Source organism: Siphateles boraxobius, unplaced genomic scaffold (assembly GCF_051911475.1).
Source record: "Siphateles boraxobius isolate OS27281-9 unplaced genomic scaffold, OSU_SipBor_1 6, whole genome shotgun sequence".
Lineage (NCBI taxonomy): Eukaryota > Metazoa > Chordata > Actinopteri > Cypriniformes > Leuciscidae > Siphateles > Siphateles boraxobius.
Genome location: NW_027509186.1, coordinates 3124431 through 3150870, shown reverse-complemented (window position 1 = coordinate 3150870; position 26440 = coordinate 3124431). Strand labels below are relative to the sequence as shown.

The following is a 26440-nucleotide window of genomic DNA, read 5'->3' as shown; positions in this document are numbered from 1 at the left end:
GTATCATAGTTTAGCAAACACTAATAATAATTCTTTGACATTTTGCGTCTATCTTTTTCTTTTCTACAGATAAATTTTTCTCATGCTTTTAGCCCTATAGTTGTTTCATATAATAGCCCTCACTATACCAAATCCAACCTCAGGTTGAACTATTTGGTGAGTTGAGCACCCACTTGTCTCTTTCAGTGTATTCTCTTTCTTTTTTATATGGCTGGACTTGAACCTACTGGAAAAGCAAAGAGGGTTAGTTTAGCAGAGAATATAAAGAATTGCTTATGAGACCAGTGAATAATCAGAATGAATAAAGTTAATATAATAACTAAATTTGAAGCAGTCTCTAGAGTGATCATTGAAGTTGCCACACCTGTGTTGCCCGTAAGGGAAGGGTTTCGGTCAGTTCTTCTGTTTTTAGATTATCAGTCTGTTAAAGCTCCATGGCTGTCGCTCTGCATGTGTCGTCAGCCTAGCTGTCACTCAAGGCTTGGTGTAAACAGGAATATAGGCTCTGTTGTTTCTCTGCCCCTTCTCAGTTTGGGCTTTGATAGATTTTGCCACAGCTTTGCATCTCAGGATTTTCCTCTTGTCCTCAGGAAAAAGTCTCCAGTGAAATAGTGAAAGTTTCACCTTTTCCAGCATTAAATCAGTCTTTCTCCATGCTGAGTTTTCCAGAAAGTGGTCATCTTCAGAAGGGGAGCTGAAAGCCCCTCACCCTCTCTTCTTCTTCTCTCTGCAGTCGCCTTTGACCTTTCACCTCTTCCATTCGACACTGAAGCCATCTGAAACTTGAACACTCAGAGAGCTGCATAGATCAAATTAGTCTTTATAAATATTTGTTCCTGAGATATTAGCTCTTTATCTAAATTCCAATTTTAACCATCTTTTTCTAGTTCTTTTATACTATATAATAATCACTGGTTGACAACAGCAGTTCTCCCATTCTGTTTTTAGTAAAGCAAGTTCTTCGTTGCATGGAAAAAGCAAGCTATTTCTTCATTGCAATATGAGCAATAATCTAACTTTTGATTTTCTGAGTATAATACAATTAAATAATTTCCCTATCATAAAATCAGCCTTCAATCTTTCTCCTATATTTGCATGCTGTGCTCAAAATAATCTAACATGGTGAATCAACTTTTCCTCACCCATTTCCAACAATTCACATTTACTACAATTCTAAGATTGCTGTAAATTATTTATGACTGTTGAAACTTTGTCACTCAATCTTGTTCACTTTTAGCACACTGCAAAAGTTATTTTTTCCTTAGCACAAACTTAATTTTCTACAATAGAATCATTTTTCTCTCACTTTGTCTTCAGGGATAATGAGATACAAATTTTAGACGTCTTCAGATATAAGATATAATATATTAAGCACGTGCATTTTTATTTATTTATCCATTAATATATATCAGTCCATTTATTAATATATATTTTATACTTTAACTTATTTATACTACAATAATCTGCAAGACTAATATCTTGAAACAATTGTTTTCTTTTTCTATTTCCTTTACTTTTAATACTCATTTATACATTACTTGTCTCTGAAGCACATTCACACATTCCTTGTCACCTATTTTTAACCACAGTCACAGTCAAGCAGACACACAGGACAGGATCCTACATTCACTCACAGAGCTAAATTCTACTCACAGTGTTTCTCACTGTTTTTACAAACAATACTTCACTGAATAACTTTGAACTATCACAGTCCTCTGCGATTCACTTCCTCCGACACAACAAAGTCATATACTACATAGCTTTTCCGTACAGTCCCTTGTTAACCTATAACAAGGCGGTAACCAAAAGCTAAACTTATCTGTGCAATATTCGCCATCCTTCCAGGCCCTCTTGGCGAAATCCACATAAAACTTACCCAGTCCCTTGTTAACCTATAACAAGGCGGTAACAATAATCCAAACTTAATCTGTGCACATGCAATTAACTTATTATCCTCAAGGCCCTCTTAATAAGTAACACAGAGCTATATGGTAACCTTTACCAGTATTCTTAATGATAGCCCTTATCATTAATTCAAATGTACAAAAACCTGATAACCTTTACCAGTATACCTAATGATAGCCCTTATCATTAATTCAAATGTACAAAAACCTGATAACCTTTACCAGTATACTTAATCTTTTACGTACGTATAATAAAACCTTTAGCGCCAAATTGATACCAATATTCATACAACCTGCATCAGATTATATAAACACTGGCAAACGAGAGTTCCGTTTTTACAATTTATCTTATATCCCCAAGGCCTTCTTATTGGACATCACACTGCATGCAATTATTTCGAAATCAGAGACCTCTGTTTAAAATATGTAGTTCTTTAATTTTGGAGAAGCTTTTTTTTAAGTGTCTCACCGTAAAGGGCAAATATCCGGGCGAACCACACAAACTATAAGCAAAAATTGCTTACCTTGTGGCCACTTTTTGTTTGTGTCGCTCGTCCAGCAAAGCCCACCACGGTTCGTCACCAGCCCCTACGGATGTCCTGCCGGGGTCGCCAAATGTTGTGGTTTTCAATCTTTCTGAAAAATAACTTCGCAGAGATCTTTGATGCCAGAAATAATTAGACTTTATTTTCGAACGCCGTCCCGTTCCATAGAACGGCGCTCTAACGCTCTCTGGCCCTCTGGCCTTCCAGTGCGCGCTCCCGAGTATCTTTTGGTTCAGAGTTATATACATACATCTTCTTCCAAAGAAGGTAACACACCCTATAGATAGTTTTGGGTAAAGGTCTTTTACCATGTGACTTCTCAGAATAGAATTTTCTGCAGCAAACAACATTCCATTCAAGGTCTTTCACATACACAGAGGAAATCCAAAGTCACAGACAGAAGAAATAATTGTGTCCAAATATATAGCAAAATTACTTGTTTTCTAAATAATAAAATCTTCTACAGGATCCAGACAGGAAATGCAGGAAACCAGGACTCGGGTAGGATGTCTGAAGACAGTGGAACAGCAATGCAGAGGTCAGTAATACACAGGTGAGTATACGTTACTTGGTCGGCGATGACGAGGAGATAGACTTTGGTAGACAGCGGGAAATGGTCTGTTCCTGTTGGAGGCTTGACGGTGAATGAAGCTGTGGTGAGTGTTTTTATTCAGAGGCTATTGATTGTGAACAGGTGCAGGTGATTAGAATTCTGGTGAGAGTGATCGTTGTGTTGTGAAGGATGTGGTGTCTGATTGGTTCCTGACAAACATGTAATCTCCCTTTTTTTTTAATTATGTAATTAGAATATAATAACTATTTTACAGAAAACTGCACCAAAGGAGCTTACATTCTGACAGCTTGCTGGAGCTTAAGTGTGTCTGCCACAATGTCCTCCACTGTTGCTTGCTGGATTCTAGGATTGGACATCATCACTGCCTCTGTAAAATGAAATTCCTTAACTATGCAGCAATGGTTAAAAAAGTACTGGTAATACAGGTTTTTTGTGTCACTAACATATAGGACTTGCTCTTCCCTTTCTTCCCCTTCAGACTAAACTCCTTCCAGACACTGTAGGAGGCCAGTGCCCGCATCACCCTACGGGTGTTTTCCCCAGGGTTTGGACCTCCAACAAGACTTAAATGGTGTGTCTACAAGATGGAATACATTTTCAAAATGGTAATAACTTTTGTTATTTAACTTAATTCTAACACTTTTTTGGCATTTCACGGATAGTTCACTATTAACATACCACACTATTCCGAAATGTCTCCTCTTCATTTTTTCTTTCGAGAGAGAGAGGAGTTCCTCCATAGTGGCACACACATCAAGGCTCATCTCCTCCACTCGCTGACTAGTCCCATCACCCAGGGCACGAGCACAGTTCATACAGGGCTGCTGTTGAGCTCCTCATCGCCTTCATCTCACTCTCAATGCTGATGATTCTCTGAGTGAGTAACTCAGGAGTTGATCTGGGAGAATCAAGATTGATTCATTCAAATAAAGGTAAAAACTAAGTTTCAAATTATGTTTTGCATTTACCATTCTTCTGGATGTCTCTAGGAGGCACTGGTCTTAATGATGCATCAAGAATGGTATAATCTTCAGGTCTTGCTGGTGTTAGTGTGGTTTGTTTGTTGGGTTTAAATGCTCGGGGAAATGGCAGCTGAGGTTCCACTGTAAATTAGAAGGTAATTACTAAAAAATAGGAACAAACGAAAAACGATGAAATGTACTGGTATTGGTATCAATCAACTAATGAAATTTTGGTATTCTGAAAACCCCCAAGCACTTTTTAATATGAAATTGTGCACAAGTGGTAAAGTAAAATAATTAAAACTAAGAAAGGCCTACCAGTTGATGTACAGTTCACCCGGCTCTTCTTTTTGGGGTGAGGTACTGAAGAAGTATCTTTTAAAAAAATGAATAAAAATGATTTTAGAATTACTTTAATTGTTTACTTGTAAACTTATTTCACATGCTCAGGTTCATACCTCCATCAGAGCTGCTGAGACACACTGGTCGTTTTTTTCTCTTGGGAACGTCATCAGAGCTCTCCACAGAAGACTGCACAGCTGCTCTTTTGGACCACTTCTTTGCAGTTTCATAGTCACCTGAAGTAAAATACAGTGAGTATAATTTAGCATTCCTTAACAGAGTTGCACTAACATTTTGTTTGAATGATCCTTTAAAGTAAAATGAAATACCTGTTTTTGCAAACACTCTGACCCTGTGCCTGGTCCAATTTTTTTTATCAGGTTGTTATTAATTTTTAATTAAAAACCTTTTAATTTTTAATTAAATTATGAAATAAATATTGTAGAAAATGAATTCAAACTATAATATGAAAGCAAGAGTAACTAAAAATCTGAACCAGTTTCAGGCTCCACATACAGTACAGGATCGTTTGGGGGAAGTGTGTGGGCGCGGGCACTGCCGGAGCATGGACACTGCACCGGAGTCGAACTGTTGCAGAGAGGTCAACCTGGAACATTTATTGATCGGCGAAAATGCATCACCATGCACCGTTCATTTCGGATGCTGTGCGGTGAGAGAGACATGTTGGAGGAGGCTATGCTATCTCTAAGGGATGTCCGAGCTGAGACGCTGCAACGCCCCATAAGTAGCTGGTATGTTACAGTGTATTTTACGAATTGTCAACTGGGCTAGGCTAGGCTAACTTATATCCTCTTCTCAGACTGTTAAGGTTAACAGCGTACCGGCAGTTCACTATTTGGGCGAGGGGGCATTTGGGAAGGAGGAATAGGATTCCATTCCCATCCTGTGCAGTGAACTAACGTTACATCTTTTCCCCTGAGCTGAACATCAAGGATTCTAGTATGCGTTGGACTTGTAGCTAAATAAAACATTTGATGTCAGACGCTTCATGTACTCATTGACGTTTTCAACACATCTGTCTCTCGTACCTAGGATTAAACACTAGAAATCACGACTAGAATAATTTTGTTGACAAGGCATGGGGTAGAGAGAAGCTAGCTCTGCTAGTGTTGGTTGGCAACGGAGTACCCACTAAACAACATGATGTCCAAAAGACGTCTTTTCAACGTCTTTGTCACAAAAGTCGGACGTTGAAAAGACGTCCACTGAGGAGCCAGAATGAACGTTTTTATGACGTCTTTTTTTGACGTGTTCTGCACGTCCGATATAGACGTCCATCGAACCTTCGTACCAGTTTAAAAACTAGTTCAAATGTGGCCATTGTGGACATATTTTCAACATCATGTTTTATTTTAAGTAACCATTGTGGTGATGAGTGTTTGCTTTAGTTGGGCTCTTGGTCCCAGTTCTTCTTACTTTAACTTTACCGTGGCTGTTGTAACTGTGTGTTTGTATAACACCATTGTTGTGGCAGAGAAAGCCAAGAAAAAGTAAGATCGACTGTCATCAGCTCCTCGTTGATGATGATAAAATCATCACAAAGTGAGCATTTAATGTTGTGTTTAGACTTTTGTCTTTATATCAGGCATTTATAACCACCAATCTTGTGGAACTGCATTATTTGGTCCAGTACCATTAGATTGATCACTTATTTGAAGGTGGATAAAAGAAAAGCATGTTTACACAATGTTATGAGAAAATGCATCATACAGTCAAACACAGAGATCAAGATTTTGCGTATGATTCACAACAATGGTGACAATAAAAAAAAGCTTCATGCTGCAATGCATGATGGGTAGCTTTCAAAGTACAAAACATCCTTGATTCCCAAGCTTTTTTGTTTTGGTTGTCACCGTTGTTGTGAATCATATGCAAAATCTTGACGTCTATGTGTGACTATGTGATACATTTGCTCAAAACATTTTGTACACATGTTTTTATCCACCTTAAAATAAGTGATCATTTTAATGTTACTGGTCCAAATAACGCAGTTCCACAAGATAGGTGGTTATAAATGCCAGATATAAAGACAATAGTCTAAACACAACATTAAATGCTCACTTTGTGTTGATTCTGTCACAATCCGCTAAGCACTTTCCGTTTTTCTGCCAACTCGGTCTTTTCTCGAAAACCTGGAGGACACAGCCCATTCAGAGCTTGTATTTTGGTACCATCCATAAGTCTGCCCAACCCATTCTTTCAGTAGATGCTCTCATACATCATGGTGGAATTGGCCATTTATGAACCCTAAAGCTCTAAGGTGTCCTATTCCTAAACTGATTGAGCTTTTGCATCAATCATTGTGTCAAGCAAAGGTATGCAGAGGCGAGATGGCTCGCTGGGCCCCACCACCTTGGTGATAGCTCGCTGGAACCCGAGGTGTAGATATGCCTTGAGCTGGGCACCAAACTTGTGCTTGCTAAGGCAGCATATATACTAAAATTGGATCGATACAGAGCAGATTAACATAGCCCCTGGGAAAAGCTCAGCCATCGTTCTTCTCTGTTGTCGCGCATGTGCATTAGTGCCTTCGCGCATGCCCAGTCGCACAAACGCGGTACAAACGAGACACCATCAAAACGCAGGATCGAATCCCGACCGAAGCACAAATATTAAACATTATATTACACACTATTATATTCATATTATGCCTATTTCATGTGTATACATAAAAGTAACATGCTGTGTATTATTTGTTTCACCTTTTATTCAAATCTGTTGTGTTAAACATTATATTGTATTTATATTGTGTCACCTTATTAAAATGTATGTTAAATAATATATTGTATTCATATTGTTTCCCCTTTTTATATTGTTTCACCCTTTTCTGCATAGATATATTGTATTTATATTGTTTCACCTTTTTCTGCATATATATTACAATTTGTTATGTTAAACATTATATTACATTTATATTATGTCAATAATTTTATTTCGATGTATAAATAAAAGTTACATGCCGTGTATTATTCGTTTCACCTTTTTCTTCAGTAAAAAAAATATCAATTAAATATCTGTTGTTGTTGATGTTGTTGTTGTTGTTGATGATGATGATGATGATGATGATGTATAGATGCAGAAAACACCAAACACAGCAGCAGTAGACTACAGTGTGAAATAGATTATTTATTTCAAACTACAATACAATAAAACATGATGATGATGATTTTGATGATGATGATGATGATGATGATGATGATAGTAATAATAATAATAAAAATAGAGCATCAGAGCAGACACATGGCATAAATATTCTGGGGCGAGATGCAGAACAGTGGTAGTGATGCAGAACAGTGGCACAAGGCTTCATTCCTCTTATTTTAAACCACATAAATCACAGCAGACAGACGCATAGTATAAGGGCTCATTACACACATGCATGGATACATAAAGCAGCAGCATACAGTGTGAAGTACCAACGCGGCGGCAACAGAGCCAGTGGCAACTGGACGTAACTCCAAAGACAGTGACCACATTATTGAACATACCCACATGTCCAAAAGGCCTATGTAACTTGTCAACGCATAAAATCACGACAGCACAAATGCATGACAATGTGTTATACAGGTGTGAATGTGTTATACAGGTGTAAATGGGACAGACAATGTTTTCTTTTCTTTTTCTTAAGCCATATGATAGGCAGCATACACACACAGTATAGGCCCGTATAACTTGTCAGTGCAAAGAATCAGAATAGTACAAAGGCATGGCAATGTTGTACAGGTGTGAATGGGATACACAATGTTTTTTTTGCTGTAGAAAAGTTGTGGCAGGTGTGGACCGGTGTTTGTAGGAAGCCTCCACACCGCGGCAAGGTCCCGGTCCTTGTGGAGGGTAAAGTCAATGTCTTTAAAAAACAAACAAACACTGAAACAACTATATACACCTGCCCCAGCGAGAATGCGAAATCAGTCCGGAGCTCGACCCTGGTCCTTCATCTCCCTCAGTCAGTCCTCCACACTCTTACCCGCCGCGGCGGCAGAGCAAAAATGTACATTGCTGTAGCGGGTGTGTCCGGTCTCCCTCCGCTTTGGCTGGCCGCATCTCCTGCACTTTTGTTCTTGTGGCACGCCGGCCCGGGCAGCGACGACTGCTCCTGCCGCTGCCCTCTGCTCAGCCCTCTTCCTCCTCAGCCATTCAGTTTTGTACGCAGAGCGAGGCTGAGGAGGGGGAGCAGGAGGTGGTGCAGGCAGCCGAGGGCCGGCGTGATGTGCGGCGGCCAGCGGCAGCGAGAGGACGTGTGGGGCTGGCGTTGTCAGAGGGAGCGTTGGGATGGGGAGCACCCTCACACTCTGCTGGGGCAGTGAGAGGTCCAGAAAGAGAGGCTGTGTTGCCGGAAAAGGTCCTGTTGCAGCTGCAGCAGCCGGTGGTATGGCCAGGACAACAGCTGAGGGGGCATGCGGTAAAGGCGCCAGTGGGCGCACTGGCGCTGGCAGAACAGGCACCGGTGCTGCCACAGCCGGTGCTGCTGCCAGAGGTCCCGCCGCCCTTGGCGCTGCCGTCCTCGCCTGGCCTGTTGCTGCTGCCGGAGAACGATCCACCGCTGTTGCTGGGCACGACGCCGAACCCGCTGCCGCTGCCGCTGGTGGTCGTCCCTCTGCTGCAACGCCTGAAGCTAGCACAGTCCTCTCCTTCTCCCGCTGCATCCTGGTGAACCTGAAAACGGATTTCAACGTAGTGTTTTAGTTACATGTTCAATTTTGAGAGCATGCCATTCAAGCATGTCATTACCATAACATCAAAAGCATCAAACATACAATAGCGAGAGGGTCCTGGCGTTCAGCTCAAAGAGCTGTATGGGCGCCCGAGCCATCAGCCTCTGGTGGCCCAGCACAAGGTCCCGGATGTGTTGGTACCGAAGCAGTATGCTGTCCCACCGCGACCTCCGGGCACCGCGCGCACGGCTGCCCGAGGGGATCAAGCGGCAGAGCTGGGTGCATACTGCCTCTACCAGCCGGCTTGCGCTGGGACTGCTGGCAGGTCCAGAGGTCTCTCTGACCAGGCAGCTGTGGACAATGGACAAAAACAATGACAGATATGAGCATGATAATGGGCAACATTACATAAAGCAGCTTGTTTGTACACCAGGGAAATGTATGATGGAAGCGTAGCTTTACCGTCTCAAGCTTTCCACACCAGGTATACTGGTGGGGCTTGGCTTGGCTGCCATGAAGCGCCCCTGAGCTGGCCTGTCCCTGTAGCGGGGAGGGTAAACTACTCGGGCCCTGTCGTACGGTGACAGGGCCTCGTAGAGCCTGATAAGCTCGTCTACCCTCCCCTCGGACAAGGCCGGGTCGTGACGCAACCCCACCAAGGCCGTGGCCAACTGGACCACGGCCAGGTACCCCGGCTGGTCATCCGGTCCTCTGTAGTCCTGCAGACACACAAGAAGAGATGGAAAACAATAAGTCAGTTGGATGGAACAGAGCGAGCGCAGTTTTTGGTGATGCGAGATGCACTGCAGTCGCAGACCACAAAGAGGTGGGGTGCTTACCTCAGCAGCCTGCTGAGGCTCTGGCGAGGACCGGCCGGGGGAGTGGGGTGCGGGCTCGTGGGCACCGGTCGGACTGGATGGCTCGGGCGCGGGTGCGTCAGCCGGTCACCCTGACCGCGGGTCCGTCTGAGGAGCTGGGAACTCGCCAGGCAGGGTGAGGTCCTCCACCTCCTGCGGGCCGTCGGCGAGCTCGTCATCCTCGACAAGTTGGGGAACGCCCCCCCCCCCCGCGTCCGGAATGTCAAGGTCCAAGCTGACGTCCTGCAGCACTCTGCCCGTCTGGGAGTACAGGTACTCGATGCCGATGAGTTCCCCTGAAGTACAACAACACAAATCGCATCAGTCAGTCTGGTACAAATATCATTCAGTGTGGACAGGTGTAAGCGCGGTGGCTTGAGTGTTCTTACCCGTGTACTCCCTGGGCTTGGTGTAATCCTTGACCACATTCGTGCCAAGCACCCTTTGGCTGAGCTGGTCAAGGGAGTGCTGCAGGGGGCCATTGTAGGAGCGGATCAGCGGCCGTCCCTCCTGTGCCACGGACGCCGCCCTGTCGGCGTTCCACCGCGTCAACCCCTCCAGGAGAAATGCCTGGAAGTGCTAGGCATTGGCACTTCCTCCTGAGGAGGAACACAGATCTGTTTAGCAGTTTATTCAGTGCACACAATGTGAATGACAGCGAGTCGATGACAGTGAAAGATTGACATGACAGTGAAGCATGTGAAACATACCTGGAATGAAGCGGTTGAGATGCAGGTGGAACGACTCCAGGGACGTGGAGCCTCGTGCACAACGGTACACCGGCATGCTGATCCCCCCCTTGGTCATCCTGCCGGTCTCAGTGTACAGCTCCACGCCCGGCGGGTCCTGGATGCAATGGAGGTGGCGCCGCTGCTCCGTCCAGATCTTCTGGATGCGGTCTTGGTCCAGCAGGGAAATCCCCATGGTGTCTCGTCCGTTGGCACCGCCGAAGGTTTCCAGGAGGTCACCGATCAGCCGCTCCGTCTCCGCCGCTCCACGCGTGCAGCGACGGCAATGGAGAGCAATATTCTTGCGGCTGACGTGCCTCCACACTCCGGCGTCGGACGAGAAGGTCATCCCCTGCGCCTCAAGCATCCTCTTCTTCGCCTTGAGCAACCGGGCTGCGTCCCCTGGGTCCCACAAGAAGATGCACGAAGACAGCTGCTGCAGGAAGGGTTTATACAGCTGGTGGCTCTCGGTGGTGACACCTGTTATGGAAAAATGCATGTTATATCAAGTTATGGAACCATGATGTCTCTTACTGTGATGCTGTTTGTTTAATTATTGTTTTTGCCACAACGCACCTGACGCGAACCGCCGCATCAGGTGCCAGATGTCCAGCCGGACCACCAGCTTGTCCCACTTCCCGAACATGTCAGCTGTCTTGGATCCCCCGTGGGACGAACAACAGTCCCGGTCGACGTAGAGGAGCTGAGGCGGCTCCACCCCAGCGTCCCGATACTGCCGCATTAACCCCGCAGCCATGGGCAACAGGCCGGCACCCTCGGCGTCCGTGAGCACGGACATGAGCACCTGTCCTTGCTCGTTGCCGACGTTCGTTGCCCACGCTGCGGTCTGGGCAGCAGCACCGGCGAGCTTCCGGGTCACCTGTTTGAAAGAATAAAGCATCTCAGTAAGGCTGCACGCACATAGCTAGAGCGTGATACTCCGCACCACATTTATATACATATATATTTATACATACATAGCACCACATTTACCTTCTTGGTCGAATCCATCTTCAAAACCGTTCCAAAGACGGAGGTGACCCGGGCCTTCACGTCCTCCAGGCGGGAGAGGATGTCGTGGCATGTACACCATTAACAGCCATGCGTACTGGGGCACGGGTGGCGGTTTTGGTGGTGGGGTGCACATGCGCACGACACCTCGCGACGTGAAGGGCTCCATGACGCTGAGGTAGTGTATGGACCGCCGCATCCAGGCCTTTGTGTGTGCCTCACAGAGTTTTTTGTACAGCTGTGTGGCGCTGTTCCCCCGAGGACGCTCACGCAGCTGGATGATTACCCGCCGGTCGCAGGCAAGCCTACAGAGAGGAGCACATCATGTGTTACAGAAGAGCCACACACAGACACACTGTGACAGTGTTCAGACAGGTACTTACTTGTAGGTGAGGATTGCCGGCAAGAGGGCGCCACACACAGCCACACTGTGACAGTGTTCAGACAGCTAATTACTTGTAGGTGAGGATTGCCGGGAAGAGGGCGCCACAAACAGACATACTGTGACAGTGTTCAGACAGGTACTTACTTGTAGGTGAGGATTGCCGGGAAGAGGGCGCGATGCCCCTCTCCCAGCTGACCCACGACCTCCTGCGACCAGGCAGCTACCTTCCTCTTACACCGACGGCACTCCAGGTACTCGGTGGCCATCAAGTACCAGCCGTCGATGTCCAGGACCCTCCGGATGGTCCTGTAGAGCCCACACTTGGTGAGGGCCCTATTACAGCATGTCGGCCGGACGCCCCACAGACGCAGGGGCGTCCAGAGGAACAGCCGACACGTGAAGTAGGGGTACGAGCTGCTGATTGGCCCAAAACCGAAAACGCTCGACAAACGCTCGACAATCCGAGCTGCTGATTGGCCGGCATCCAGAGAACATTGCTGGGCACAGAGCGAAAGAATGACATGCAAATACGTGAAGCGCTCCATATTTTTGCAGCTGTGATCAAAGCCTGCTTCACTGGACTTGATTCATCCCCTCCTGCCACTCTTTGTTTTCATTCTTGTTCTCTTGTGTCAAGAACTGGTGCATCTCCAATGTCTATAGCGCACTATCAGTTTTCCTGCCAACTCTTTTTTTTAATGCTTGTACTCTGGGGCCATCGACGAGTGTGTCCACTCCCTTTCTTCAGCAGATGCCGTTGAGGAACAGGGTTTGAACACAAAGGCAATATCTCCAACCATATACACGCACCATATTCTCTCTGAAGCAAGATTCTTCCGAAATAAATAGGAGCGTTTCGTTTTCAGTCTATTCTCTAAGGGTTCGAACCTGAGAGCTTGTGCTTTCAAAGAAGGTCCCAGTTTCAATTCACTCGAACATCCAGAGCACATCAAGGGCACGCGCCGTGCACAAAAAGACAAGTCTGAAGGAAGGGGTGAGGAGAGGTGGTGACATGGAGCTCAATTTCAATGGCACCCAGAAAATCTTGCCGTGACCCCGATTCGAACCAGGGTTGCTGCGGCCACAAGGCAGAGTACTAACCACTATACGATCACGGCGAGCTTTCGGTCTACCCGACGTGTCCCTGAATACAAAGGGGCCTTGTCAACTTTAGCTTGCAGACAAAACTGTTTCTTACCAACATAACTCAGGGGTAATCCTGTAACAGTGACTCTGGAGAAGAAGTCACTGAAAGAAAAGGATTCTGTTTTTCCTTTTATAAAGTTTAAGCTAGGCCTCCAGAAGGTTACAAACTAAAGCAGGCGCATGCTGTCAACGTAGTCGGTAGGATTCGAACCTGCACGGGGAGACCCCAATGGATTTCTAGTATATCGCCTTAACCACTCGGCCACGACTAAAAGCTGGCTGAAAGGGGCATGTCGTTTGTGGATTGGTGCCTTACAGCGTCGCTGCCGGAGGCCAGTGTAGATCAGCAAGAACTCAACAACAAAATGTACCGCTCCACAGAAAGACGCTCGTTCGCCCGAACAGGGACTTGAACCCTGGACCCTCAGATTAAAAGTCTGATGCTCTACGGACTGAGCTACCCGGGCTCTTGCTCAAGAAGCGTGCATGCTGCGTGGGAACTTGAGTTCTTGCTGTAGATCAGCAAGAACTCAAATATAAGGTAGCATGTACAATAAATGACAAGAATCTGGAAAACAACTAATGCAATATCTCTGGTTTACCATGGAATCATGCGTAGATTTGCTACCAAGTTTGGAGGCTTGCAAATATTATTGTTAACAGCAAATGTTTGCTAACTTAATGCAAAATAATATTGCTGATATCTACATTTAGATTTTGGTTAAACCTTATGGTACCAATCCCATGGATGACATATCTCAATTTTATTAAAGTAAAATAACAACTGGAAAATATAAGGTAGCATGCACAATAAATGACTAGAAGCTGGAAAACATGACTTATGCAATAAGGCTGGTTTATCATGGAAACAAATAGATTTTGTTTTACCATTCATGTATGTTCATGTTAGCTGTGCTATCAGACATACAAGCTATAGTTACATCTGCTGGGTGACATGGAAGCTGTATTTAGGGTCACATCTCTCTCTCTCTTTAAAGATCTGTGCTATATAATATGTATGATCAAGTGGCAAACAGCAACGAGGCTTTTGTTGACCACTTGGACAAAATCTGTTTCTGTTTTTTTTTTTTTTTCACTGACATAATTTATGTCATCATTGTTGTCATTGTCACAAGTACAGGGATTTGCAAAGAAAAAAAGAACATTTGGAGCTTGCCGTGACCCGGATTCGAACCGGGGTTGCTGCGGCCACAACGCAGAGTACTAACCACTATACGATCACAGCGAGCTACAGGTCTACCCGACGGGTCCCTGAATACAAAGGGGCCTTGTCATCTTTAGCTTGCAGAGAAAACTGTTTCTTACCAACATAACTCTTTTCAAGGGTAATCCTGTAACAGTGACTCTGGAGAAGAAGTCACTGAAAGAAAAGGATTCTTTTTTTCTTTTTATAAAGTTTAAGCTAGGCCTCCAGAAGGTTATACACTAAAGCAGGCTCATGCTGTCAACGTAGTCGGCAGGATTCGAACCTGCGCGGGGAGACCCCAATGGATTTCTACTCCATCGCCTTAACCACTCGGCCACGACTACAAGCTGGCTGAAAGGGGCACGTCGTTTGTCGATTGGTGCCTTGCAGCGTCGCTGCCCGAGGCCAGTGTAGATCAGCAAGAACTCAACAACAAAACGTACCGCTCCACTAAAAGAGGCTCGTTCACCCGAACAGGGACTTGAACTCTGGACCCTCAGATTAAAAGTCTGATGCTCTACCGACTGAGCTATCCGGGCTCTTGCTTGAGAAGCGTGCGTGCTGCGTGGGAACGCACAGCAAAATGAATCGTATTGGCGCAGAAAAAAGAGTGTCCTCCAATGCTTTGCGTTTCCTTCTTCGAAGATTCAGAATGGCCGTCAAAACGTCTGCTATGTCAAAATATATTTGCTAATTAGTGGGAATGCAGCCTAGTAGACTGATGATAATAGTAATTAAAGGAAAATAATGCTAGGAAAAAGAACAAATACTCACTGCTACTTGTCTGGAAAGCCTCTTCACACGCTTCAATGCTGTTGACTTGCCGCGCTCCTATCGTTATTGTAAACTTGTGTCAAAGGCGCAGTTGTTTGTAGCCAGTGGCGCAAAAAGTGGGTATGCGCTATATGCGGCGCATAGGGGCGCCGCATCATGAGGGCGCCAAAGCGATGGTTACATTTTTTTTTATTTTTTATAAGTTATATACATTTATATAAAATTTATACAAGTTAAATATAAAAAAAGTTATATAAATTTTAGAGGACTAACAGGCTAGAGTAGGCGTCGGTGCCCTCATAATATTCCATCATTGAATTTATTTTGACATAGAAGGGTATCGCGAGCGGGCGGGGGCGCGCGCGTGATCGCTGAGGAGCAGCACAGGAGTGCGTTATCGTTGAAACTCGAAAAAGATGAATGAAGCAAAAAAGCGGTCGGGGACTAAAAATAGAAAAAGAAGGAGGTTAAAGGAGATGGCATGTCAAGGGATGCGACAGCAGCTAAATAAGTGGATGGTGAAATGCAACAGGTATGTGATGTTTGTGCTTGGAGGAGGCTTGCAAATATTCATGTTAACAGACTAACGTTTGCTAACTCTGGGAATGTAGCAGCCAGAGCTAGCTAGTTTAGAATATGCAAAACCGAGGTTGATGAGCTGAAAACTAAAAAATATAAGGTAGCATGTACAATAAATGACAAGAATCTGGAAAACAACTAATGCAATATCTCTGGTTTACCATGGAATCATGCGTAGATTTGCTACCAAGCTTGGAGGCTTGCAAATATTAATGTTAACAGCAAGTGTTTGCTAACTTAATGCAAAATAATATTGCTGATATCTACATTTAGATTTTGGTTAAACCTTATGGTACCAATCCCATGCATGACATATCTCAATTTTATTAAAGTAAAATAACAACTGGAAAATATAAGGTAGCATGCACAATAAATGACTAGAAGCTGGAAAACATGACTTATGCAATAAGGCTGGTTTATCATGGAAACAAATAGATTTTGTTTTACCATTCATGTATGTTCATGTTAGCTGTGCTATCAGACATACAAGCTATAGTTACATCTGCTGGGTGACATGGAAGCTGTATTTAGGGTCACATCTCTCTCTCTCTTTAAAGATCTGTGCTATATAATATGTATGATCAAGTGGCAACAGCAACGAGGCTTTTGTTGACCACTTGGACAAAATCTGTTTCTGGTTTTTTTTTTTTTTTTCACTGACATAATTTATGTCATCATTGTTGTCATTGTCACAAGTACAGGGATTTGCAAAGAAAAAAAGAACATTTTCTGGGATAAGGAAGATTTGATGGATGATCATTTTGATACAAATGACAGCTACACACAATATGATTATTATTATATATATTTATATATATATATATATATATATATATATATATATATATATATATATATGTGTGTGTGTGTGTGTGTGTATGTATGTGTATATGTGTATGTTTGTAACTGTTTATTCTGTAACTTTTTATTATTTGTTAACATTGTTAATATATATATATATATATATATATATATATATATATATATATATATATATATATATATATATATGATATGTGTGTGTGTATTGGGGGGGCGCCAAAATTGTTGCTGCATACCCCTCTAACACTGGGTAGTTGTGCCCCTGTTTGTAGCAAATAGCAAGCCCGTGGCACTCTAGGTAACAGCCAGCGAGTGTACTGACACCTAGCGATTAGAAAATATACACGCACCATATTCTCTCTGAAGCAAGATTCTTCCGAAATAAATAGGAGCGTTTCGTTTTCAATCTTTTCTCTAAGGGTTCGAACCTGAGAGCTTGTGCTTTCAAAGAAGGTCCCAGTTTCAATTCACTCGAACATCCAGAGCACATCAAGGGCACGCGCCGTGCACAAAAAGAGAAGTCTGAAGAACGGGGTGAGGAGAGGTGGTGACATGGAGCTCAATTTCAATGGCACCCAGAAAATCTTGCCGTGACCCGAATTCAAACCGGGGTTGCTGCGGCCACAACGCAGAGTACTAACCACTATACGATCACGGCGAGCTACCAGTCTACCTGACGTGTCCTTGAATACAAAGGGGCCTTGTCATCTTTAGCTTGCAGACAAAACTGTTTCTTACCAACATAACTCTTTTCAAGGGTAATCCTGTAACAGTGACTCTGGAGAAGAAGTCACTGAAAAGAAAAGGATTCTGTTTTTCCTTTTATAAAGTTTAAGCTAGGCCTCCAGAAGGTTACAAACTAAAGCAGGCGCATGCTGTCAACGTAGTCGGTAGGATTCGAACCTGCGCGGGGAGACCCCAATGGATTTCTAGTCCATCGCCTTAACCACTCGGCCACGACTACAAGCTGGCTGAAAGGGGCATGTCGTTTGTCGATTGGTGCCTTGCAGCGTCGCTGCCGGAGGCCAGTGTAGATCAGCAAGAACTCAACAACAAAACGTACAGCTCCACAAAAAGACGCTCGTTCGCCCGAACAGGGACTTGAACCCTGGACCCTCAGATTAAAAGTCTGATGCTCTACCGACTGAGCTATCCGGGCTCTTGCTCGAGAAGTGTGCGTGCTGCGTCGCAACGCACAGCAAAATGAATCGTATTGGCGCAGAAAAAAGAGTGTCCTCCAATGCATTGCGTTTCCTTCTTCGAAGATTCAGAATGGCCGTCAAAACGTCTGCTATGTCAAAATATATTTGCAAATTAGTGGGAATGCAGCCTATTAGACTGATGATAATAGTAATTAAAGGAAAATAATGCTAGGAAAAAGAACAAAAACTCAGTGCTACTTGTCTGGAAAGCCTCTTCGCAAGCTTCAATGCTGTTGACTTGCCGCGCTCCTATCGTTATTGTAAACTTGTGTCAAAGGCGCAGTTGTTCGTAGCAAATAGCAAGCCCGCGGCACTCTAGGTAACAGCCAGCGAGTGTACTGACACCTAGCGATTAGAAAATATACACGCACCATATTCTCTCTGAAGCAAGATTCTTCCCACATAAATAGGAGCATTTCGTTTTCAGTCTTTTCTCTAAGGGTTCGAACCTGTGAGCTTGTGCTTTCAAAGAAGATCCCAGTTTCAATTCACTCGAACATCCAGAGCACATCAAGGGCACGCGCCGTGCACAAAAAGAGTAGTCTGAAGGACAGGTGGTGACATGGAGCTCAATTTCAATGGCAGCCAGAAAATCTTGCCGTGACCCGGATTCGAACCGGGGTTGCTGCGGCCACAACGCAGAGTACTAACCACTATACGATCACGGCGAGCTACCAGTCTACCTGACGTGTCCTTGAATACAAAGGGGCCTTGTCATCTATAGCTTGCAGACAAAACTGTTTCTTACCAACATAACTCTTTTCAAGGGAAATCCTGTAACAGTGACTCTGGAGAAGAAGTCACTGAAAGAAAAGGATTCTTTTTTTCCTTTTATAAAGTTTAAGCTAGGCCTCCAGAAGGTTACACACTAAAGCAGGCTCATGCTGTCAACGTAGTCGGCAGGATTCGAACCTGCGCAGGGAGACCCCAATGGATTTCTAGTCCATCGCCTTAACCACTCGGCCACGACTACAAGCTGGCTGAAAGGGGCACGTCGTTTGTGGATTGGTGCCTTGCAGCGTCGCTGCCCGAGGCCAGTGTAGATCAGCAAGAACTCAACAACAAAACGTACCGCTCCACAAAAAGACGCTCGTTCACCCGAACAGGGACTTGAACTCTGGACCCTCAGATTAAAAGTCTGATGCTCTACCGACTGAGCTATCCGGGCTCTTGCTTGAGAAGCGTGCGTGCTGCGTCGGAACACACAGCAAAATGAATCGTATTGGCGCAGAAAAAAGAGTGTCCTCCAATGCTTTGCGTTTCCTTCTTCGAAGATTCAGAATGGCCGTCAAAACGTCTGCTATGTCAAAATATATTTGCTAATTAGTGGGAATGCAGCCTAGTAGACTGATGATAATAGTAATTAAAGGAAAATAATGCTAGGAAAAAGAACAAATACTCACTGCTACTTGTCTGGAAAGCCTCTTCACAAGCTTCAATGCTGTTGACTTGCCGCGCTCCTATCGTTATTGTAAACTTGTGTCAAAGGCGCAGTTGTTTGTAGCCAGTGGCGCAAAAAGTGGGTATGCGCTATATGCGGCGCATAGGGGCGCCGCATCATGAGGGCGCCAAAGCGATGGTTAAAATTTTTTTTTTTTTTATAAGTTATATACATTTATATAAAATTTATACAAGTTAAATATAAAAAAAGTTATATACATTTTAGAGGACTATGAGGCTAGAGTAGGCGTCGGTGCCCTCATAATATTCCATCATTGAATTTATTTTGACATAGAAGGGTATCGCGAGCGGGCGGGGGCGCGCGCGTGAGCGCTGAGGAGCAGCACAGGAGTGCGTTATCGTTGAAACTCGAAAAAGATGAATGAAGCAAAAAAGCGGTCGGGGGCTAAAAATAGAAAAAGAAGGAGGTTAAAGGAGATGGCATGTCAAGGGATGCGACAGCAGCTAAATAAGTGGATGGTGAAATGCAACAGGTATGTGATGTTTGTGCTTGGAGGAGGCTTGCAAATATTCATGTTAACAGACTAACGTTTGCTAACTCTGGGAATGTAGCAGCCAGAGCTAGCTAGTTTAGAATATGCAAAACCGAGGTTGATGAGCTGAAAACTAAAAAATATAAGGTAGAGTTGGGGAAATTTTAATATTCATTGATCCCAAACAGGTATCATAAGAGAAAGAACCTATTCAATGTATAAAAGTATATGTGTGTACGTGCTTGTGCGTGACGTTTCAGGAACATATGGGACAGGACCTCTGACCTTAGGGACGGTCAGATTTGGCCAGTTTATTTCAGTACCAGTTTGTGTCTTTAAGTAGCAGTAAGGACCTTATCTGAGTGGGTGAAAGGTACAGCGGGTGAGGAGGAACCTTGAAAACAGTATAAAGGCTGTCTCATATCTTCCTGTTGTGTGTCACTCTCTTGCACAGCGTAACTTCTGTGTACTAGACTGAACCTATTCTTGCAAGAATAAATACTTTTCTTTTTATTAATTTGACTCTGAGTGTCTCTTACGCAGTGATGATGTTTAACAGAATTTTTGCCACAACAATTTTGGTGTCAGAGTGGGATTCCTTGGAAGTGCCTTCTGGACCTCAGAGCGGACGGTGTTTGGCCACCTGGACTGAGCAGTTCCAGCTCTACCTCGTAAGCTTGAGAGAGAGGGGCCGACCGCTATCGGGTCCGGGAGGGGCTCCACTGGAATCAAAAGAAAGCGAACCCGTGGCAACCAACATATCTCTGGTAAGAGACGTCTAAAATATTTTCTTTTGGGGAAAAGTATTTTGTTTCGGGTATGAAATGTGAGTGAACCATATTGGCTGAGGGCTGTTTCTGTGGTACGTAATCTGAGATTAATTGAGATCTATATATAGATCAAGAGGTTTCAAACAGATACGAGAGGAAATTATCTGAGATTAATTGAGGTCTGTAACAGATCAAGAGATTTCAAACAGATAGGTAACCTGAAAATGAGTTGTTCCGCCACGGAGCAAATTGTTTTTAGGTACTGAGGCTAATTAGGGGGAACCAGAACAGTTTTTGGTAAACCTTAATTAGGAGGGCACTAATAGTGCAACCCGACCGATTTGGGTTAAAAGAAAAAATCGGGTCTGTTGGGGACGCCTAACAGATCAAGAAAACGCGCGTTGAAGAGAAATCCACAGAGAACAGAGAAGCAGCCAATATGGGGAAGTCTCAAGGTAAGCATGCAAATTTTGATACACCGGTTTTTCTATCAAATGAGAAAATTATGGGGGAAAATTTATGTTTTAGATATTGAAAAAACTGAGAAAATACCATGATTTCCCCAGGGAGGGAACACTGAGCACAACTAGACTGAAAGTAGTGCGAGAATCAGTTGAACAGGGCAGTGAGAAACAAAAAAGGTAGTTATGGCTGTGTTCAACATGTGTAAGCAATGTGGACAAACAATGGATTGTTGTCTTAAAGGGGCAGCTAAAAAGGAACTGTCGAGAGAAATAAAGTTTTTACTTCTTCATCCAGTAAATGGATGCATGACATTAGATGTCTAGAGAACTTAAATTTATATGATAAGGATTGAAGTTGCAAGCAGCAATAAGGCTGTCTGTGTGAAATAGGGGATTGTTATCAAAACAAGGGAAAGATTGGAAATTCAAGTGTCACTATGACGGGTGAGAGACTTGATGGAAGAAGGAAGTGAAAAAAAAACAAAAAAAAAACAAGAAGGTTGGTGTGTGAGATATGTTTGTGTGGGGATTGTGCAAACAATCATGTACTGGTTAGATAATGAAGGAACTGGCATGTAGAGAAAAGAAAGAATTAGCATGTAGAACAGAGGATGCAGAAGGAACTGGCATGTAGGGAAAGATGGAAGAAATATAGTAGAAAACTATATGTGATGAAAATAAAATGTCTGACAGAATTTATGGAAGTCAAATTAACTGTTTAAATGGTATGAAAAATGAGTTTCAGAATAAAAATAAGGCATTGAGTATGATTAACGGGGATTAATGTGATATAAAGATAAGGAATGTTTCATTAAGCAAAATGGGGAAAAGTTCTATATTTTAATGGTAAAATAATGATTGAAATTAGGTTTAGTTTTAGTTTGATAACCATTGTGTTTTGAACCTAGGGTCCAGCTATGCTGGGGGTACAGAAACAGGGTTTGCTTATTCACCTCGGTTTCCGGATGTTATATAAAAGTACTTGTTCTGTAATTAGGGTTGTTGATGATAATACCAAATTAGTAAAATGTAAAGACAACTTTGACAAAAAATTCTGGAAATCAATAATGTATAATGGTGGATATTTGTTGATATTAAGTCATTGAAGCAAAAGATATTGTCTGTTTTATAAATGAAATTATGGGTCAGGATAATTTCCTTGGACAAGTATGACTAAAGTTAAACGAAAACTTTGTGAAAACAACTTAGAATATTTTGAGCATTTCGATGCAGCTTATTAAAATTAATGTGCGGCCAATGATAATGATGAAGATTATGATTTGGCTATTGTGATTAAATCCGCCACTGGTGGACTGTAAAAGTATACAGAGAACTGCTTAATCAGTGGCTCTGTTTACATTCCTGAATGGGACACACACTGCTTCAAGGGTGTGCAGTAAGTTGGAGCCGTTTGCAAGCTCACAGTGATCAAACTATAGTCAAGGACAGGTGTCTGATGATGTAGTTGAGGCTGACACATGAACCCACTAGATGACAGAGAGTGTCTTGATTGTGGTCAGCAGGACAATTTAACACGTAACTGTAAATGCCCACCGAGAAGGTGTAAAAAAACAAAGTGTAATATAGTGACACATTTCTGGTAATAATGTGGGTTTGAAAGTAGATCAGTGTTTATATAACGATATTAAAGTTTTCGTCTGAGAAAGAGTAAGAGATAAAAACAAGGTCAAGAGATTGAAGTATTAAAGTGAATCCTTTTAAAGAAAATATCTATAATAGTAATTTTTAAAAGTGAATTGATGAATACAGGTTGATGTAAAATTAATGACTCCAACAAATGTGAGTAGCAAAATATATCAAAGTAACTAACAGGATGATTGTGTTGTAATTAAACATTTAAAAAAGGATTTTAGAGTATATAGAGAGACTAATCTCACAGATGATTTACAATAACTGCAAAAGTATCACAAGCAGAGAGTGCTTGCCTCGTCAAAAAGTAAATCCTAATTGAGATTGAGAAATGTGAAACGTTATTCAGAACTAGAATAATTATTTTTATGTAAGAACAAATAAGCAGAAGTAGTAGGCTACCGAATTAACAGTTGCTAAATGTAAAATGTGTTGAAAGGCATCTGATTAAACAAACAGCTTGAAAAGTTGACCATGAAAGAGCTAGAAGCTGATGTTTTGCTTTCAAAAGATAAGTCTGCTATTGGCTGTAATGAAACAGTTCGCTTATCTAAATCTGATGTGTGCTGTGGCTGAAAGTGCCAGTGCGACAGAGACTCAATCTGAGTGGAAATTTGTAATGTCTAAATTCCCTGACGTGGGCAAAAGACAACTGTAAAACTATGTTTATTTGAAAACACATGTAATTTCTGGCAAAGATGCCTTAAGCTGGGCTAGAGTTAAAATATGGTAGATAAAGTCTGATGTTAAAAGTTTTATGAAAATGCAGTGTACCAGTCCTGAATGCCTCAGAGTCTCTCTCTGATTCAATGTCAGCTAAAAGCTGTTATCTGAGCCTGTGTCATAAGTAAAGCACAGTGTTTAAGTTGAAAATCATAGACATGGAGAGGTTAAAAGAAATCATTGCCGTTCAGAGGGCAATTTGTATTTGTAAATGGATTTAAGTAAAACTGAATGACTTTAAAGAAGTCTTTAAAATAATAATGCAGACCTTAAACGATAGAGGTGACATTTTGATTAGCGTATTTTAGGACCAGTAACAACTTTGTCTCATTTAGTCTCCACCATTCAGGACCGATGGCTCCGGCTACAGATGAAGTACACTGAATGTACGGTTGTGATCTAAATTCACTGAGTATAGTCTAAGTAGCTAGGTTGCTGCTTTTAAGATAGTTAATGGATTTAAGTGATTAAATACTGTTGTTATTAACCTGTCTCCCTGTGAACACTATTAGGCAATCGGAATGGCTCTGGTGACTCTTGAACGTGCCTTTCCTAAGCTCCAGAAAACAGCTGAGTTCTGTTGAAGAAAACTGATTGTATTGGGAAAGAGCGGTCACCAGTGTGTACGAGTGGCTACTCAATGACGGGATGATCTTCCTGGCCAGGGGACAGCCCAACGCAGGGGGTCACGAAACATTGGGCAACTCCGGATGGAGGTTGTTATTTGTGAGAAAGGTATGAGAGTTGAGCACTGATTACTGGAGGCCACCGGGGTCAGCAGAGCATTGAGAGGTGAGATGGGCTGTGAGGTTAAAATTAACTTTACGGCAGTCTGACCCAGAAATGTGAGTTCCTCTATACCACTCACCAGAAACCGCATTGATTGTATGGCTTGTTTTTCTTTGTGACAAGTGTCTGCAACTATGCCAGGGGACGACACCCTGAAGAGAAGAAAATTAAAGATAAATGATTAGCGGGAGTGGACTTTCAAAAGCCAGCTGATTCCATGAGGTGATTGCCATTATTTGCTGCGGAGACAGTAACAAAACTTAATTATATGAGGGACATGATGTTGGTTGCCATATGGGCAAGTAAAATGTATAGAAGAGTTAATTTTGAGCTAATATGTTTATAACATAGTTTTAACTCCTGAAGGTCGTTAGGCATGGTGGTGGCTAAAGATGAAGACAGGCTTTTGTAGATTTGAGAAAAGTCTGGATAATAAAGCTGAATGGTAAAAGGTTAATGTAATACATTTAATATTACATTTTGTCTAAATTACAGTCTTAGGAGGCTGTTGAAAAGATTATTTGTTTATAGTGAGAGAGGCTGCTTGAGTGGAGGAAGGGATGGTAACTGTGTCTGTCTTTTTGTTATCGGCCTGCTAAAGAACAAAATAGTGATAATGAACCAAAACAACCCAGCTGACTTTTCTAAGAAATTGATCATGAACAGACATGCTTTGTAACTGGTTAAGAGACCATGTAAAATTAGGTAAAAGCTACAGTAAAATGTGAAGTTTAAAATTTTACTTAAAATTTAAATCTTTTTAGAGATGATATAATGAAAAGCGAACATTAAAAATGAACAGTTAAAATATGTGTCTAATATGAGTGTGTGTGATGGTGACTGCACTCTATGTCTTGTATGTGTTAGTTTGGGGTACGAATACTGTGTCTGAATAGTGTGTATATTGTGTCATTAACCTCTGGAATGAGGGTTTTATCATTACAGATGGGTTAAGGCAAATGACAAGTTTTAAGGAAGCTAATAGTTTTGAGTCAATCTGATGACAAGATGATGCAGAAAATGGGACGAGCTTTAAATGGATTAGTTATCCAGCTCTGTCTGCTACTGGTAATTATGAATCAATCTATGGATTAAAAGCATTTATGTAAATTGGATTTGTGAAGTTGTAGAGAGATGTCCATCATGGGTTGAGATAAACTAAAATGTTATAGATTTGCAGGCAATAACAAAGTGACATATTGGCTAAGTCAATATCAAATTATCCAGAGAGTCCTACACATTTATGAATATTGTGAACAAAAGGGGGAAAATGTTGTTTGACTGACATTGACCAAGTCTGTACAGCACGACCTGACCTGACAGAAACAATTGAAACAGAATTTTCAGAAACAATGTTTGTAGATGACGGGATTAAGAGACCAAACAACAGGCCTGAAAAGCAGGATACACTGTAAGACTGAGGGCCGTTGCCCTCCAAATTCTCTGATAAGAAGATGTGTTTGTGGCTTTAAGTCATATTTTTGTTTCAGAGGCAGAGAAAGATGTCTGGAGGAATTTTGGCTTTGGGACAACGTTTGGGTTAGTGTTGATGGCAAACTTTATCCAAACACCATTATGTTAGATTGATGCACGAGATGATTCATGCATCAAAGAGGGGATGGTAACAATTTTGATAACAATTGACAAAATTTGGTTTATTAAGGGACGGTATATGTTGGGAGGACAAGGGGCTTAATAGGGTAAAAGCATGGCAAGAAGCCATTCTTCTCCCTAACAAAATTGCTGTCTGTAAGTGTGCCGCACACGCTGATAACAAAATTGCAGGACTGTTTCAACAGGAGACGCCAGGGCAGATGCAGCAGCGAAGGCCGTGGCAGCACAGCAGACAAAAGAAACTACGTGTACTTTACTATCTGAAAATAACCTCGACATTTGTTTTTCTTTACAGAGCATGCAGACTTTTGATGCAGGGCAGAATGTGCCCAATAAAATAATGGTTATGGATGAATTTGACTAACTATACTGGCCTAGATTGTTATTGTGGCAGAAAGAAACAAGGCCACACCTGCGCAGCGCATAACTTAAGATTTTCCTTTTGCAGAATGTCAGGAAGGATTGCAGAAAACAGAACTAATTCTGTTCCAAATGTATAAATATTGTGTTGTGGACATGAGCAAAGTGGGTTGAGTGTTTTTCAGGGTAAAAGGACCCCGAGTGCTATTAAGTGAGCAAGAAATTATCCGGAGATAATGTTTCAGGTTGTTGATTCCACAGATCACACCAAAGGGGACGAGCGGCAAGACAAGCGGTCACTAACAAAACTTAAGGTCTCCATTCACAGGTGAAAGCAGGCAAGAAATGGTTCACTCCAGTAGGGGTACATCGTGATCTAAGGGGCAAATCTGGTAATGATCAGAAAACTGTTGGAGAGTGGG

General features: G+C 42.7%; 6 non-coding genes across 6 annotated transcripts; all 6 read right to left on the bottom strand.

Moving 5' to 3' along the window:
- Positions 1 to 14304: 14304 nt before the first annotated feature.
- On the bottom strand, positions 14305 to 14376 carry trnah-gug (transfer RNA histidin (anticodon GUG)). The gene has a single exon. It is a non-coding gene; the product is annotated as a tRNA-His (tRNA).
- Positions 14377 to 14599: 223 nt separating this feature from the next.
- On the bottom strand, positions 14600 to 14681 carry trnas-aga (transfer RNA serine (anticodon AGA)). The gene has a single exon. It is a non-coding gene; the product is annotated as a tRNA-Ser (tRNA).
- A 2713-nt stretch (positions 14682 to 17394) lies between these two features.
- On the bottom strand, positions 17395 to 17476 carry trnas-aga (transfer RNA serine (anticodon AGA)). The gene has a single exon. It is a non-coding gene; the product is annotated as a tRNA-Ser (tRNA).
- Positions 17477 to 17598: 122 nt separating this feature from the next.
- On the bottom strand, positions 17599 to 17671 carry trnak-uuu (transfer RNA lysine (anticodon UUU)). The gene has a single exon. It is a non-coding gene; the product is annotated as a tRNA-Lys (tRNA).
- Positions 17672 to 18310: 639 nt separating this feature from the next.
- Positions 18311 to 18382, bottom strand: trnah-gug (transfer RNA histidin (anticodon GUG)). Its single transcript has one exon. It is a non-coding gene; the product is annotated as a tRNA-His (tRNA).
- Positions 18383 to 18605: 223 nt separating this feature from the next.
- On the bottom strand, positions 18606 to 18687 carry trnas-aga (transfer RNA serine (anticodon AGA)). Its single transcript has one exon. It is a non-coding gene; the product is annotated as a tRNA-Ser (tRNA).
- Positions 18688 to 26440: the final 7753 nt, after the last annotated feature.